A 15,202-nucleotide genomic window follows, 5' to 3' on the forward strand; every position below is an offset into this window, starting at 1 on the left:
GGTCTTAAAACTTTTATTCTGATGGGACAAAAATGATTACACATACTTATGTGCACATAGTGCATTGAAATTCCAGTTTATGGTGACTACCTGCCTGGAAAAATGAAATGTTCTCCCTATAAACAAGCTAAACATTGACATCAGAATTTAGAGATCTCTGGAGCATATTCTATTGTTTTTTCTTTTGTTTTCTACAATGTGCCTCCTCCAAGGAAGAAAATGACAATAAGCTGCAATATACTATTTCAAATAGAAGTGGGAACTAAGAAAAGGCACTTTAAGGAAGGTGGTGGACTCACTTCTCTACTGCTGGTTTCTTGCTGAGCCTGGGCTTTAAGGTGAATTGTCCCTGTGCATTTGAGTTTAGATATTTCATAAACAGCCCAGGAAGGGAAGATAAAGCTGTGAAATTTCTTGAGTTCTGTGGACTCAAGTTCTTTTGAATGCTGATCATTATAATGTCATTAGATAGTCATGGTCTATGAGAATGAAATATGAATATGAATTAAAACTAATGGTAATGTTTGTAAGCAACACTTCCAATACGATTTAGCATGCACTGCTGTATTTTATTTCTTCTCCCTTAATGCAGATTCTGTACCCTAGAACATTAGGACCCTTTCAAGGATACTATGACAAAGTGTGTTGAGAACTCTAAAAACATCAAGGAGTAAAATTTCAATTTATTGCTTTGTTTAGAGAACAAAGATCTTCTCAGTGCATTGTATAGAGGGATTTTTGCTGAGCTCCTCTCTGAGAGTTTTAAAACTTGCGTGTTGGGAGTGTTGATATCAATAAGATTTTTACATCGTAGGAATATTACTTCACTTGCCTACCTTTATATTAATCCACTTAAAATTTTCACACTGTATATACAGAATGAAAATATGAGCACTAGGTGCCTTCATAAAGGAATTGGAGAGATCCTATACTAGCAGCTTAACAGCACAACTGAAAAAATCTAGAACAAAAAGATGCAAACACATCCAAGAGGAATAGAGGGAAGAAAATAATATCAGGTCTGAAATCAACCAATTAGAAACAAAAAAAAAATACAAAGAATTAACAACAAAGATCTTGTTCTTTGAGAAAACCAACAAGATAGACAAACCTTTAGCCAAACTAACTAAAACTCATATTATCCATATTAGCAAAATCAGAAATGAAAATTTAGATATAATAACAAAAAATTAAGAAATTCAAAAAACATCAGGTCTTAGTACAAAAGCCTATACTTGACAAAACTGGAAAGATCCAAATGAAATGGATGATTTTCTAGAGAGATTCACATACCAAAATTAAGTAAATATCAGGTAAAATACCTCAACAATTGCATCACCCCTAAGGAAGTAGAAAACATGTCATTAAAAACATCCCAACAGATTGCAGACTGGTACAACCTCTATGGAAATCAGTCTGGAGGTCCCTCAGAAAATTGAACATTACACTACCTGAGGACCCAGCTATACCTCTCCTGGGCATATACCCAAAATATGCCCCAACATACAACAAAGACACAGGCTTCTCTATGTTCACAGCAGCCTTATTTATAATAGCCAGAAGCTGGAAAGAACCCAGATGCCCTTCAACAGAGGAATGGATACAGAAAATGTGGTACATCTACACAATGGAATATTACTCAGCTATCAAAAACAATGACTTTATGAAATTGATAGCCAAATGGATGGAACTGAAAAATTTCATCCTGAGTGAGGTAACCCAATCACAGAAAAACACACATGGTATGCACTCATTGATAAGTGGATATTAGCCCAAATGCTCGAATTACTCAAGATGCACAGAACACATGAAACTCAAGAAATGTGCATGCGTCACTCTGTCTTTAAACTGGGAACAAAAATATCCATAGGAGGGCATAGGGAGGCAAAGTTTGGAGCAGAGACTGAAGGAACAGCATTCAGAGTCTGCCCCACATTTGACCCATATATATACAACCACCAAAACTAGATAAGATGGATGAAGCTAAGAAGTGCGTGCTGACAGGAACCGGCTATAGATCTCTCTTGAGAGATGCAGCCAGAATGTGTCAAATACAGAGGCGAATGTCTGCAGCAAACCACTGTTGGAGGAATTAGAGAAAGGTCTGAAGGAGCTGAAGGGGCTTGTTACCCAATAAAAACAACAATGCCAACCAATCAGAGATTCCAGGGATTAAACCACTCCCGAAAGACTATACATAGACTGACTCTGGGCTTCAACTGCATACATAGCAGAGAATAACCGTGTTGGGGCACCAGTGGAAGGGGAAGCCCTTGGTCCTGCCAAGATTGGACCCCAGTGTAGGGGATTGTTGTGGCTGTGGTAATGGGGGTAGGATGGGGAGGGGAACACACATATAGAAGGGGAGGGGGAGGGTTTGGGGGCTGATGGACAGGAAACTGGGAAGGGATAACATTTGAAATGTAAATAAAAATGGAAGAAAAAGGGGGGGGGAATCTTTGTCTTTATAGAAACTACCCTGAGAAATGGTAATATAACCTATAAAGTAAGAATATGAAATAAATGGAAAAAAACCAGAATTCTCAATATATTTTTTAAAAATATATTAAACTATAACCAGACTTAAAAAAGAGTTATATCAATCCTGGGCATATATCTAAAAAATATTCACCACATAAGGACACATTCTCCACTGTGTTCATAGCAACCTTATTCAAAATAGCCAGAAACTGGATGCAACACAGATTTCTATCAATTGAAGAATGAATACAGAAAATGTGGTACGTTACACAATGGGATGCTATTCAGCTATTAAAAACAAAAACATAATGACTTTTGTAGGCAAATGGAGCTAGAAAATATCATCCTGAGTTAACCCAAACTCAAAAGGATATGTATGGTATGTGCTCACTCATAAGTGGGTATTAGCAAATAGTACAGAATACCCATGACCTTAAGAAGTTAAACAAAAACAAAGGCCGATGTGAGGATACTTCAATCCCACCTAGAAGTGGGAACTAAATAATCATGGAAGTCAGAGGGAGGGAGATAACTTGGTGGGGTATGGAAAAGAGGGGCAGGATCAGGTAACGGGGTAGATAGGAGAAAGGCCGCAAGGGCCAGAAGAATGAATGGAAATATGCAGCTTCTATCAGTAGAGGGAGGGGAAGACCTCCCTCTATAATATTCCAAAGATATGGGATGGGTGATGCAACCAAAATCAATGTGAGTGACCTTAGACAAAATGCCCTACAGTGAGGATATAGAATCTGAAGAAACTACCTCCTTCAGTTAGATAGGGCCTGCAGTGGACAGATAGGGACCTTAACCCACCTACAAAACTGTCAACCTCAAATTGCTCCTATCTAAAGGAAATGTAGGACAAAAATGCAGCTGAGACTAAAGGAATGGCTAACCAGTAACTGTTCCAACTTTAGATCCATCCCATGGGCAGACACTAATCCCTGACTATTAGCGATGTTATGCTGTGGTTGCAGACAGTAGCCTAGCATAAGTGTCCTCTGAGAAGTTCTCCCAGCAGCTGACTGTGACAGACATAGAAATTTAAATATATAAAAACTCTTTTCTGATTAAACTATCACAGACATAGCCAAGTATTGTACTGAGAACAGGGACCCCTTTGGAAGAGTTAAAGTAAGAATTGAAGGAACTGTAGGGGATGGCAACTAACCTGGACCCTAGAGACTGAGCCACCAACCAAAGAGCATACATCATACATACGTCTGATCAGAGGGCTGATCAGAGGCCCTCTGGCACCTGTGTAGGAGCCACCTTGGCTGGCCTCAATGGGAGAGGATGCTCCTAAACCTGCTGAGACTTGATGCACCAGAGATGGGAGGAAAACTCTGCAAAGAGGGACCAGGAAAGAAAATATATTCATATGGTCAGAGGAACTATCACCCTTTAGTATCCATTAGTCATGTAAAGCTCCATTCTTTTCATTATTTTCTCTCTCATGATGACTGTCACACTCATAAAGAATCCATTTCCATTCACATTATGAGGAGAGGGTCTCTTGGGAGTATTGAAGTGGAATTGCTTCTGCTTTCTCCCATTGATGTTCTTCACAACGATCAGCTTGATACCATATGGTGTAGAAAATACATAATGCCTCCTGAATACACAGCTGTTATTTAACACTCTAGTTGGGGACATGGACCTGGGAGAATGAGGACTAAAAATGAGGCAGGATAAAGTTGTATGCAATAGACAACTTTTTTCAGAGCATCTGACAATTTATAGTCTGATGGTTAAGAAAAGTCACCTGAGGAAAGTCTACAATCACAAAGACAAGTTGGATTAGCCAAAATATGTCTCTCCACAAAGGCGTATGAACACGAACAATTGAAGTAAACTCACTCCTATCTGCTACACCTAGGAATGGCATGAAAACACATTAAAAAAACCAATTGTGTATCCTTAAGGAAACCGATATCACGAGACTTTTATATTTTGTGTGTGTGGGGAGGGTTTCTCACAATCAGTAAGAATTCCTTTTGACGGCACCATTCTTGTACTGGTACAAGCAGTGATTGTGGGTCAGAATTATAAATATGAACGTGGAGTTAATACCCAGGTGTTTGATGTGCTTTCCCCATTTTTATTCCTTCTCTAAAGAAATGTTAGAGAATATGTGTTATGTTGTGGATATGGTTTTCTGGGAAGTATGAAACCTGGCCCTCGTCCATTTCAGATTAATCACCAATATCATTAAAGTCTTGGTTTGCCTTTTCTTCTGACAAAGAATGTCAGTGTTGCAACCAGAATAAGATTTACAGCAACACTGAGATGAAGGAACTCCAGATCCTTCCAAGACATCAATATGAAAAAAATCTAGGTATGAAGATATATACTTGAGTATGGTACATGGGTTGCACATTCAAAATGATGCTGAGAAATTAACAATAATGTTAAGTTCTCAGAATTTCTGAAACATCTGTGATATACAAAGCTTGCCCAAACCTTAGAATTAAAATAATATCAAATTGACACATGTCACTCAATAAATTATTTAAGAATGTACCCCATCCTCCACCCCCCACCACATTTGTATTTTAATGGACTTAGAACTCTAATTGTGTCCGACTTATAAAAAGTATAATGCCCAGATGTTTTTTGTGCATGCCTGTATTTTCAGATCTCATTTAATAGGGACAGTTTGAAGATTGAGAGTTCCTAACCTGCCTGGGCTCATTTCCAATACTCTGTTCCATAAAGAAAATAAAACAATCAAATGTGTTGGTAGATTTCGCCCTGGTTATTACTAGTGTACTAAAACCCTGAAAATAAATATTGTAGAAAAATAATTGGAATCTTGTTCCAGTTCCCTTTGAATTACTAAGAATGTCTCCACAGATTGTTTTCATGATACATGAGAAAAGTTTGAACATGAAAATGTTCTCTCCAATAGACATTGTTACTGACACGAGTTTGAAGGTTCCTGTATGCCTTAGAACTTCACCTTTTCAGTAGCTTTTAAATGATAGCTTTGCAAGAACACTTGGTAATTTCACATTTTTTAATTCTTATCTTAAATGCTTCTGATAATTCTATTACCTTTTTTTGTCAATAATATAGAGAAAAATTCTAGAAAAAATGGCAACAGAAGGAATAGCAGGTGACTCAGTCAGGAAGTCTCTGAAAATCTGAATCTGATCTCTCATTCAATGGGGGAAATTCTGGTCATAGGGCGATGTGAACTGCATATTTTATATGGATTCAGAGAAATGACCACATTTTCCATTTTCATTCCAAAATAGAATCTACATTTGGTGTAAACAGACTATTTAAAAAGTAGTTTTTCATTTTAATTTCAGACTTACTGTATGTGTTTTGCTAATATGTATACCTATGTACCGTGTTGTACCTCATGCCTATGCAGGTCAATGAGGGAAATAGATACCCTGACTCTGGAGTTATTATGGAAGGCTGTGAGATACCATGTGGGTGATGGGAACCACTGTGACATCTCTCTAGTTTGTAGGATTTTCTATAAGGACCACCAAATAACTTTTTTTCCAATTCTTTTTGTTTTATTTGTCTTTTTGGGAAAATTCTGTTTCTCAAATGGGAAAGCACAGAAAAAGTGCAATTAATTTTTTTCAGATCTCAGACTGTTGCATAATGAGATGTTATTATTGCCTGAATGTTATATTAAGGATTTATTAATTATAAATTAAGTGAATGAAATAATATTTAAGATATTTCGATTCATTGTGTATTTAAGTTTAAGAATAAATAGTGAAAAATTGAGAATTCAACTATAGACCACTTAGATTTTCCATTTATTTACCTTGAAGTACTCTTGAATGTTCTAGGAGGCAAAAAGAGACCAACCATCACAAATAATCTGCCAGTAGAATCTTGAATAGTCTAGCCATTTCCTTTCCTTACATTCCCAACTCTTTAGCTGAAAAATTATTAGGACGAGTGTTAATAGTGTGTCTTCTGACCACGTGTTTCAGTCATTAGAAGAAAACCTTTGGGTACTTGCCTTTCCTCTCTGAAGGAATCTTGATCTATTGATCCACAGTAGAATAAGAAATCGCATTCAGCTATCAACACTAACCAAGACAAATGTTATTACAAAATTTCTTATATTTGTCTGTGCAGACTGTATGTGGAATATTAAATTTTAATTTGACATGACTACACAACCTCATACCCAGAGAATCATATACTCACAGTGATTTTGGAGACTTGGTAAAGGCACATTTGAAGAATATAGATTCAACAACAGTGAGCAAAATAGATAGACAAAAAACAGAGAGGCTTTGAGGGTTCTAGGAGTAAAAACAACTTTTGGATTTCATTCAGAGAAGACAAGTCTGTGGACAAACATGTGTCTAACCTGGAAAATAATCCAGATGCTGGAAAAAGTTCCATCCATTGGAATATTCTGTTGAAATATTTAATATCTTCCAGGAGTGACTGAAATGAAAATATGCTATAATTAGAGTTATTATTAATTGTACTTTATTCATGACTAAAACCTATGACAGTGTCCTATAAAGTATTTAAGTATTAAACTTACTGACATAAACACAAAAGCAGACACACCACCACCTACCCATTCACACTACAATATAAAAAAAGAGAAGAGGGGGGATAGAGGCAGAAAGAGAAAGACTGACACAGAATGTCATCATACAGATTCACAGAAAGTGATAGTGAGGGACATACATACATACATTGAAACACAGAGAGAGAGAGAGAGACAGAGAGGGGGGGAGGGAAGGAAGAGAGAGGAGAATTACAAATACATAAGTACATTTAAAAGCAAAAGACAAAGATATACACAGATATGTATGTAGAGGGAAAGAAGATAGAAATTCACATGGATGTATTTATTAAAGATGTATTAAAGATTAAAACATACTACAATATGTACACTTATCCCTCCATACATAGAAAAATGAATAAAAGAAGGAATGAGAGAGAAGAAATAATTATATACAATAGGAAGTATGTTATAAATTTAAAGAAAAGAAAGCAATTAAGAAAAAAATATTCCCCCTAAAATGGGCATCCTTTAAATCAGGTGTGTGCATATCACAATTTATTGCAGTGGATATTTATTATCTAGTGAAACCAAAAATAAAGCTCAAACCATTGGGCTATGTTTTTCATTTCACATAAATTAGACGAGAATCCAAGAAAAAGTTCCTCTAAAGACTATAATTATATATTAGATGCTTTCTGTTTCAAAAGAAGTTAGTAAAATATGATTTGTAAATTTATCATGTTCAAATTTCTTCTGTATTTAGTTATAGGCACATCTGCACATATGTGCTTCTCAAAAATATAATTCAGTTTTAACTCTCAAAGTCAATTGAAGGTAACTTACAGATTTTCCTATTATTAGTGGTAACTTTGCAATTAAATCATTCACCATATCACTGTTTGCTGTGGCATATAAGGGTTATAGAAAGTACAGAGAAAAATGCTGTGATTACAAAATGAGTTATGATCTATTCATTACTTATAATCTACAATCTGTAACAACTCTAATGTATAATATATAACTCATTTTCTTCCCTTAAGAGAACTCTGGAAGAGTGTCATTCTAACATATTTATGTTAAAATTAAGTACTTGGGTACTAGGCACTCAAATATAACTGTAACAGGTATGATAAAGGGAAACTGAGTAGCCATGAGTTCTGGAGCTCAGCATCCTGATTTTTCTTTTTTTTTCACTATACCAGGGGGCAGGCAGGAAGGGTGGTTAAAAAGGGAGTAGAGCACTTTGCTTCCATAATTTTACAGCCTTACTTTCACATACACCTTGTGGACAGTTCTAGGAAAACTAAAATAAGAAGCAGCTGCAAGTTTTTGTAAAAAACAAATACGAATGAGCGCTCCCCCCAAATCAGGCTCTGTAAATAGATGACATACAGTGTTAATATCTTGTTATGGTGATAGATGATAGATACAGTGATCTAAAGTGATTATTTTAGAAATAAGACCCTATTCCTTAGTATGCCCGAGAATAAGCAGGCTCTTATAATATTAGGTTTCTACTGCTTCCCACATTTAGAATTTGTTCCAAAGACCTAGAAAGACAGCAAGAAGACAATAGTTTGCAATCAAATGATGGGAATTTGAGATAATGCCACTGATATACTGGAATTGTAATACATTATCATAGAGTATGACAGTGAGTAGATAGGCATATCTTTATAAAGATAGTTCCTATTGTATTAGATTATCTGCAATAAGGGTTATTAAATGTCTAGGAAATAGTCCCTTAAAGAAGAAACACAGCACAAGTTCCTCAGCCCAATCCACAACAACACCTTTGAATCAAGATCAAAGAAAACCACTTCATAAGCCATCTCTTTCATAGAATTTTATTTATTATCTTTTAACTGCTGGGCACAGCCTATTACCTTAAAAATCTCTCTCTCTCTCTCTCTCTCTCTCTCTCTCTCTCTCTCTCTCTCTGATTTCTGGCTGTGGATTTCGTATTGTTTTTATCTGCTTTATGTGGAACTTACTCTGGTGATGGTTGAATGAAGCACTATCTATGAATATGTCAGAACATCATTAGGAATCAGTAATTAACATTTTATCACTAAACTAATTTTTTCCTTTATGACCAATAGTATTTTTTACCCTTTGTCTCTAGGCTATCTTGTCTCTGGTTCTAGTCACTTGAGCAATGTCAGGTATGAATTCCATCTTTTGAAATGGGCCTTAAATCAAATCAGACATTATTTGGTTACTCCCAATAACTTTGTACCACCATTGCCCTATTTTGTAGGCAACAGAATATTGTAAATCAAAGAGTTTGTTGTGACTGTGTTGTTTACATTTCTCTTTTTGGTAGCCCGAGGAGTACCTACTCATACAAATAACACCACAACTTATGGGCAATGTTCAAAGTAGGCACCATCTAGAACTTTCCATGTTCTAAAAGACAGATGGATATTGTCTTCAGCAACGGGACCTTGCTGTCAATTTGTGGACAACAACCTATTATCTTGGCAAGGGCTGGTTCGATTGGAGATATTTGTTGAAATTCTTTTGCAACACAATGGGATATAACGCAATCTCCCTGTATTCCTTGTATCTTGATCCTATTTATAAGTCCCTGAATACAGTGACATTGGGACCTTTGTTTATGCCTTATTTGTTCCTTGACTACTTTGATTACACTTTGTTTGACGTTGACCCACAAATGACCTTATTCTTTGCCTGTACTTAGAATGGTATAAAAACAGATTGGGAAAAAACAAACTTGCTTCAGCTCTTGCTGGAGTCATACTATAATGTTGTCTAATTATCTTTTCTTTCTTTAATCTTCACTCCCTCACTCAAGATCCTGTTTTTTGACTTAGCAGGCTTGGTCAGTCCAAATATTTGGAAGTATTATGCCAAGTGATGACCAGTTGAGACACGTCTCCTCCATTGTTTAAAGACTTGATTTGAAAAGGTTTCATATATTTTAGGAAATGTCCACTGCATTATGGAAACAAACTACTCTTAAGGATAGACTGCATGTCCAGCAGTAGATCGCCTACAAAAAGAAACAACTCAAAGATTTCTTTGGAGGTTTTTTGTTTCTATATCATGTCAGATTTTTATAAAATTTTCATCATAAATAGATATTTATGATGAGAAATTATATATGAATATGTCCAAAAGATACTTTGTGTGTAATATGCACACATCTGTGTGTGAGAGATGAAAATTATACACATACATACCTAAAAGACACTTATAAATTATATATACGTATAAATTATAACATCTAGTTTATGGTTTTTATGTGATTTTTCAGTGTATGATCCAGTGGGACTTTGTGTCTATTATCTGTTTCTTGTGCCTCTTCTGGGGCATTTTTGTTCTATTTGTTTGCTTTGTCCTATTCTGATGTGTTGGTTTTATCTAAACTTTTTATTTCATTTTATTTTATTCTATCTTATTTTATTATTATACCTTAGAAGCTTACTTGTTTTCTAATAAGGGAAAGAAGGGAGGTCATTGAAGATGTGGGGAAATGAATAGGAAATGACAAAAGAAGAGAAAAAGAATTTTAATTAGGTTATATTATGTGTAAAAAAAATCTATTTTCAACAAAGTAAAAAATAAAATTTAATCCATAATGAAAAAAGTACTAATTATTTCAATTACAAATTTCTCAAACTCAGTTTTTGTACCATTAATTCTTTGTTACTTTGTGACAATTCTATAATTTCCATGATTTTTTGAATCTTAATTAACTCATTATATACATTCTCAACTCCAGATTCTCCCTTACAATAGATTAATTTTTTGATAAAATAACTCAATAATAATGTAGAAATATGTATATGAAAAACTTACATAAATGTTGATTCAAATATTTTTTGTGCAAATGGTTCATTAATTTTTGTCAACGTCCTTATTTAAATTATAATCAGGCATTACCTAAAAATTAAAAATAAAATTATTAGAGATGGTCATACAACAAGGAATTTATAGTGTATGAAGATCTGTTCAGAAAACTGATCCTTTGAACTTAAAGTTGTGAATATAATATTGAACAAATATTTAAGAAACAAGAAAAATTAATAACACATTTAGGCTAATGAAAATTTTATCATAAAGCAGGAAAATAAAAGAAGACCAAAGCAAACAATTAATTATAAGATTGTATACGTAATTTCTCAGTAGGGATGATGAAACCAGGAGATATTGAAAACAGCAAGAATTTGAAAAACTTAACTACAATAAAAAGATAATTGTTGAACATAATTTTTTAAAAAGCTTATCTGGTAAAAAACTCAGAGCTCTGAGTGCCTGCAAAAAGAAGCAGGAGAGAGCACACATCAGCAGCTTGACAGCACACCTAAAAGCTCTAGAACAAAAAGAAACAAATACACCCACGAGGAGTAGAAAGCAGGAAATAATCAAACTCAGGGCTGAAATCAATCAAGTAGAAAAAAAGAACTATACAAAGAATCAACAAAACCAGGAGCTGGTTCTTTGAGAAAATCAACAAGATAGATAAACCCTTAGCCAGACTATCCAGAGGGCACAGAGAGTATATCCAAATTAACAAAATCAGAAATGAAAAGGAAGACATAACAACAGAATCTGAGGAAATTAAAAATTTATTAGATCCTACTGCAAAAGCCTATATTCAACAAAACTGGAAAATCTGGAGGAAATGGACAATTTTCTAGACAAATACCAGGAACCAAAGTTAAACAAGGAACAGATAAATCATCTAAACAATCCCATAACTCCTAAAGAAATAGAAGCAGTCATTAAAAGTCTTCCGACCAGGACCAGATGGGTTTAGTGCAGAATTCTATCAGACCTTCACAGAAGACCTCAAACCAATACTGTCCAACCTTTTCCACAAAGTAGAAACACACAATGTACTACCAAATTCCTTCTAGGAAGCCACAATTACTCTTATACCTAAACCATACAATGACCAAACAAAGGAAGAGAACTTCAGACCAATTTCTCTTATGAACATTGACAGAAAAATACTCAATAAAATTCTTACAAACAGAATCCAAGAACACATCAAAACAATCATCCATCATGATCAAGTAGGCTTCATCCCAGGGATGCAGGGATGGTTTAATATGCAGAAAACCGTCAATGTAATCCATTATATAAACAAACTCAAAGATAAAAACCACATGATCATTTCATTAGATGATGAGAAAGCATTTGACAAAATTAAACACTCCTTCATGATAAAAATCCTGAAAAGATCAGGGATTCAAGGCCCATACTTAAACATAGTAAAAGCCATATACAGCAAACCAGTAGCTAACATTAAACTAAATGGAGAGAAACTTGAAGCAATCCCACTAAAATCAGGGACTAGAGATAAGGCTACCCCTCTCTCCTTACTTATTTAATATAGTACTCAAAGTCCTAGCCAGAGCAATCAGACAATGAAAGGAGGTCAAAGGGATACAAATTGGAAAGGAAGAAGTCAAAATATAACTATTTGCAGATGATATGATAGTATACTTATGTGACCCCAAAAGTTCTACGAGAGACCTATTAAGCCTGATTAAAAAAAAAAAAAAACTTCAGTAAACTCGCTGGGCAGAAAATTAAACAAATCAGTGGCCTTCCTCTACTCAAAAGATAAACAGGCTGAGAACTGAGAAAGAAATGGAGTACTACTTAGCTATCAAAAACAATGACCTCATGAAATTCATAGGCAACTGGATTGAATTAGAACATATCCTGAGTGAGGTAACCCAATCACAGAAAAACACACATGGTATCCACTCATTGATAAGTGGATATTAGCCAAAAATCTTGAATTACTCAATATGCAATCCCCAGACCACATGATGCTTAAGACGGATGACCAAAATGTGGATGCTTAACTCCTTCTTAAAAGGGGGAACAAAAATATCCATAGGAGGAGATATCGAGGCAAAGTTCAGAGCAGAGACTTCAGGAACAGCCATTCAGAGCCTGCCCCACATGTGGCCCATACATATACAGCCACCAAAACTAGATAAGATTGATGAAGCTAAGAAGTGCGTGCTGACAGGAACCAGATATAGATCTCTCCTGAGAGACACAGCTAGAGCTTGTCAAATACAGAGGCGAATGCTAGCAGCAAACCTCTGAACTGAGAAAGGGAGCCTCATTGAAGGAATTAGAGAAAGGATGGAAAGAGTTGAAGGAGCTTGCAACTCCATAATAATAATGCCAACCCACCAGAGCTCCCAGGGACTAAAACACCACCCAGTGTAGAGGAATGTCAGGGAGGGGGTGGTAAGGAGGGCGGATGGAGGGGATGGATACCCTTATCAGGGAGGACAAGGAGATAGGGGGCTCATGGACAGGAAACCAGGAACATGAATAATATTTGAAATGTAATAAAGAAATATATCCAATTTAAAAAAAATAAAAAATAATAAACAGCGGGAATAATGTAAAAAAAAACCTAATCTGAATGTTTAATTGCACGGATTGATGAATAAAAATTAAAGGAACGTTAACACTGAAACAATAATTTTTTTTTCAAAATATTGTTCAAGCAGAGTAGGGTGGTTTATCTTAATGTAACGTCAGACACCAAGATCTGGGAATTTCTCAGAGGGGGTTTCTAGAATGCATTAAGGTGGAATGGCACATCCTAACTGCTGTACTGAATTCTAAGGGAAAACTATCCATGCAGCAAATTCACCCTTCTTTAAGGCATGAGCAATGTAATTAGCATCCTGCTAATATGGCCACACTTTTCCTGTATATGACAGGACTTTGAGTTAAAGCAAACTCTTCTTTATTAAAGTCGATTTCAACAGATATTTTGTCAACAAGAAAAGTGACACATTGTAAATAATGTCATGAGCAGCTGCCTCCAGGTCATTATGTAAGAGACATGTGGAGACCAGAGAATGATCGAGTTAAAGCATTTGTTTTCTTACCTTTCCTGGATTCCTCATACTGATAAGGACCTTTTGTTGCTGTTGGGTTTGTGCTGGCAAGCAAGAGGTATTTCTTTATCCTTTCAATCCAGTTTGTCTGCACTGCCACTGGAGGATTTTCTTTCTTCTTGGTAGATAAGTCCTAAAACTACTATAGGTTTTACTACACCAAACACCTCATGAACCTTCACATTATATCACAAGAGTTGATTTAGATAAGTCTATGAAGAAACCCAGTAGACATATATAATGCATTCCTTTATTTTCCAGGGAAAGAGATATACATATTTGCCTATATATGATGTTTTAGCTGTGCAAAACCCAATGTTGTTTGTATTTTAAAAGACAATTTCTAATGAGATAACAGAACATTTTATTATCTGGTTTACAAAAGGTGTCAGAATATTTCTTCTTTGATTTTTTAAAGCACATTAGTATGCATTACTGTAAGCAAATTAGTTTTCATTTATTTCTATATTCCAAATATGAAGCAGAGTTTACCACTGTGCATGCATAGATATAAAGTTAAACATCACTTTTTTTTTTGTCAGAGCTGAGGATTGAACCCAGGGCCTTAGCGCTTGCTTGGGAAGCACTCTACCACTGAGCTAAATCCCCAACACCAAAATCATCACTAATTTAAGTATACATAAACTATATAATAAAAGATCAAAGAGTCTTATCAAAATCTAAACCCAACAAACACTGTTTTGGCTAATGGAGTTCGTTTTTCATGCAGATAATTTTGAATTGAAAATTTTATGTCTCAAGAAATAGAAATATGTTATTACTTACAACTTTTTAAAAATTACATTGGAACATTTCAGAGATGAAAAAATAAATTGAATACTTTCAGTGTGTTTGACTAGCCAAATTGTCCTATGGATTTTAGAGAAGTCTTCAGATGATTTCTCCTTTGCTGCATGACCTTTTTGCTCTAGAGAACACAAATGATGAGCTAATATATTGGGGAAAATTATTATCATGTTCATTCAATGTAGTTGGCATCTGTGAATCTGTGTATTTTGTAGAATATTTACCCATACCACATAATGAAATATTCATTTTAAAAATCTTTGAGCTTGGGGTTGGGGATTTAGCTCAGTGGTAGAGCGCTTGCCTAGGAAGCGCGGTTCGGTCCCCAGCTCCGAAAAAAAGAACCAAAAAAAAAATCTTTGAGTTTATTATTTCAAAGTAAACGTATGAACAAGAAAATTGTGAGGACTGTTTGTACTGTGCTTTTGTTTGCTTGTTTAGTTTTAGGTGAGGGCTCAGTTTATGAGCCACAATGTACTCAGACTTCATTACAGAAGCTCCT

General features: G+C 35.2%; 1 long non-coding RNA gene across 1 annotated transcript in view; it reads right to left on the reverse strand.

Moving 5' to 3' along the window:
• Positions 1-14,451, reverse strand: part of LOC103690087 (uncharacterized) — a 40,151-nt gene extending 25,700 nt beyond the window's left edge. The window contains 3 exon segments of the long non-coding RNA NR_190575.1: positions 6,275-6,912; positions 10,811-10,894; positions 13,885-14,451. This is a non-coding gene — a long non-coding RNA (uncharacterized LOC103690087).
• Between the last annotated feature and the right edge of the window lie 751 nt (positions 14,452-15,202).

This window comes from Rattus norvegicus, chromosome 2, assembly GCF_021556685.1.
Source record: "Rattus norvegicus strain SHRSP/BbbUtx chromosome 2, alternate assembly SHRSP_T2T, whole genome shotgun sequence".
In the NCBI taxonomy this organism is placed as follows: domain Eukaryota; kingdom Metazoa; phylum Chordata; class Mammalia; order Rodentia; family Muridae; genus Rattus; species Rattus norvegicus.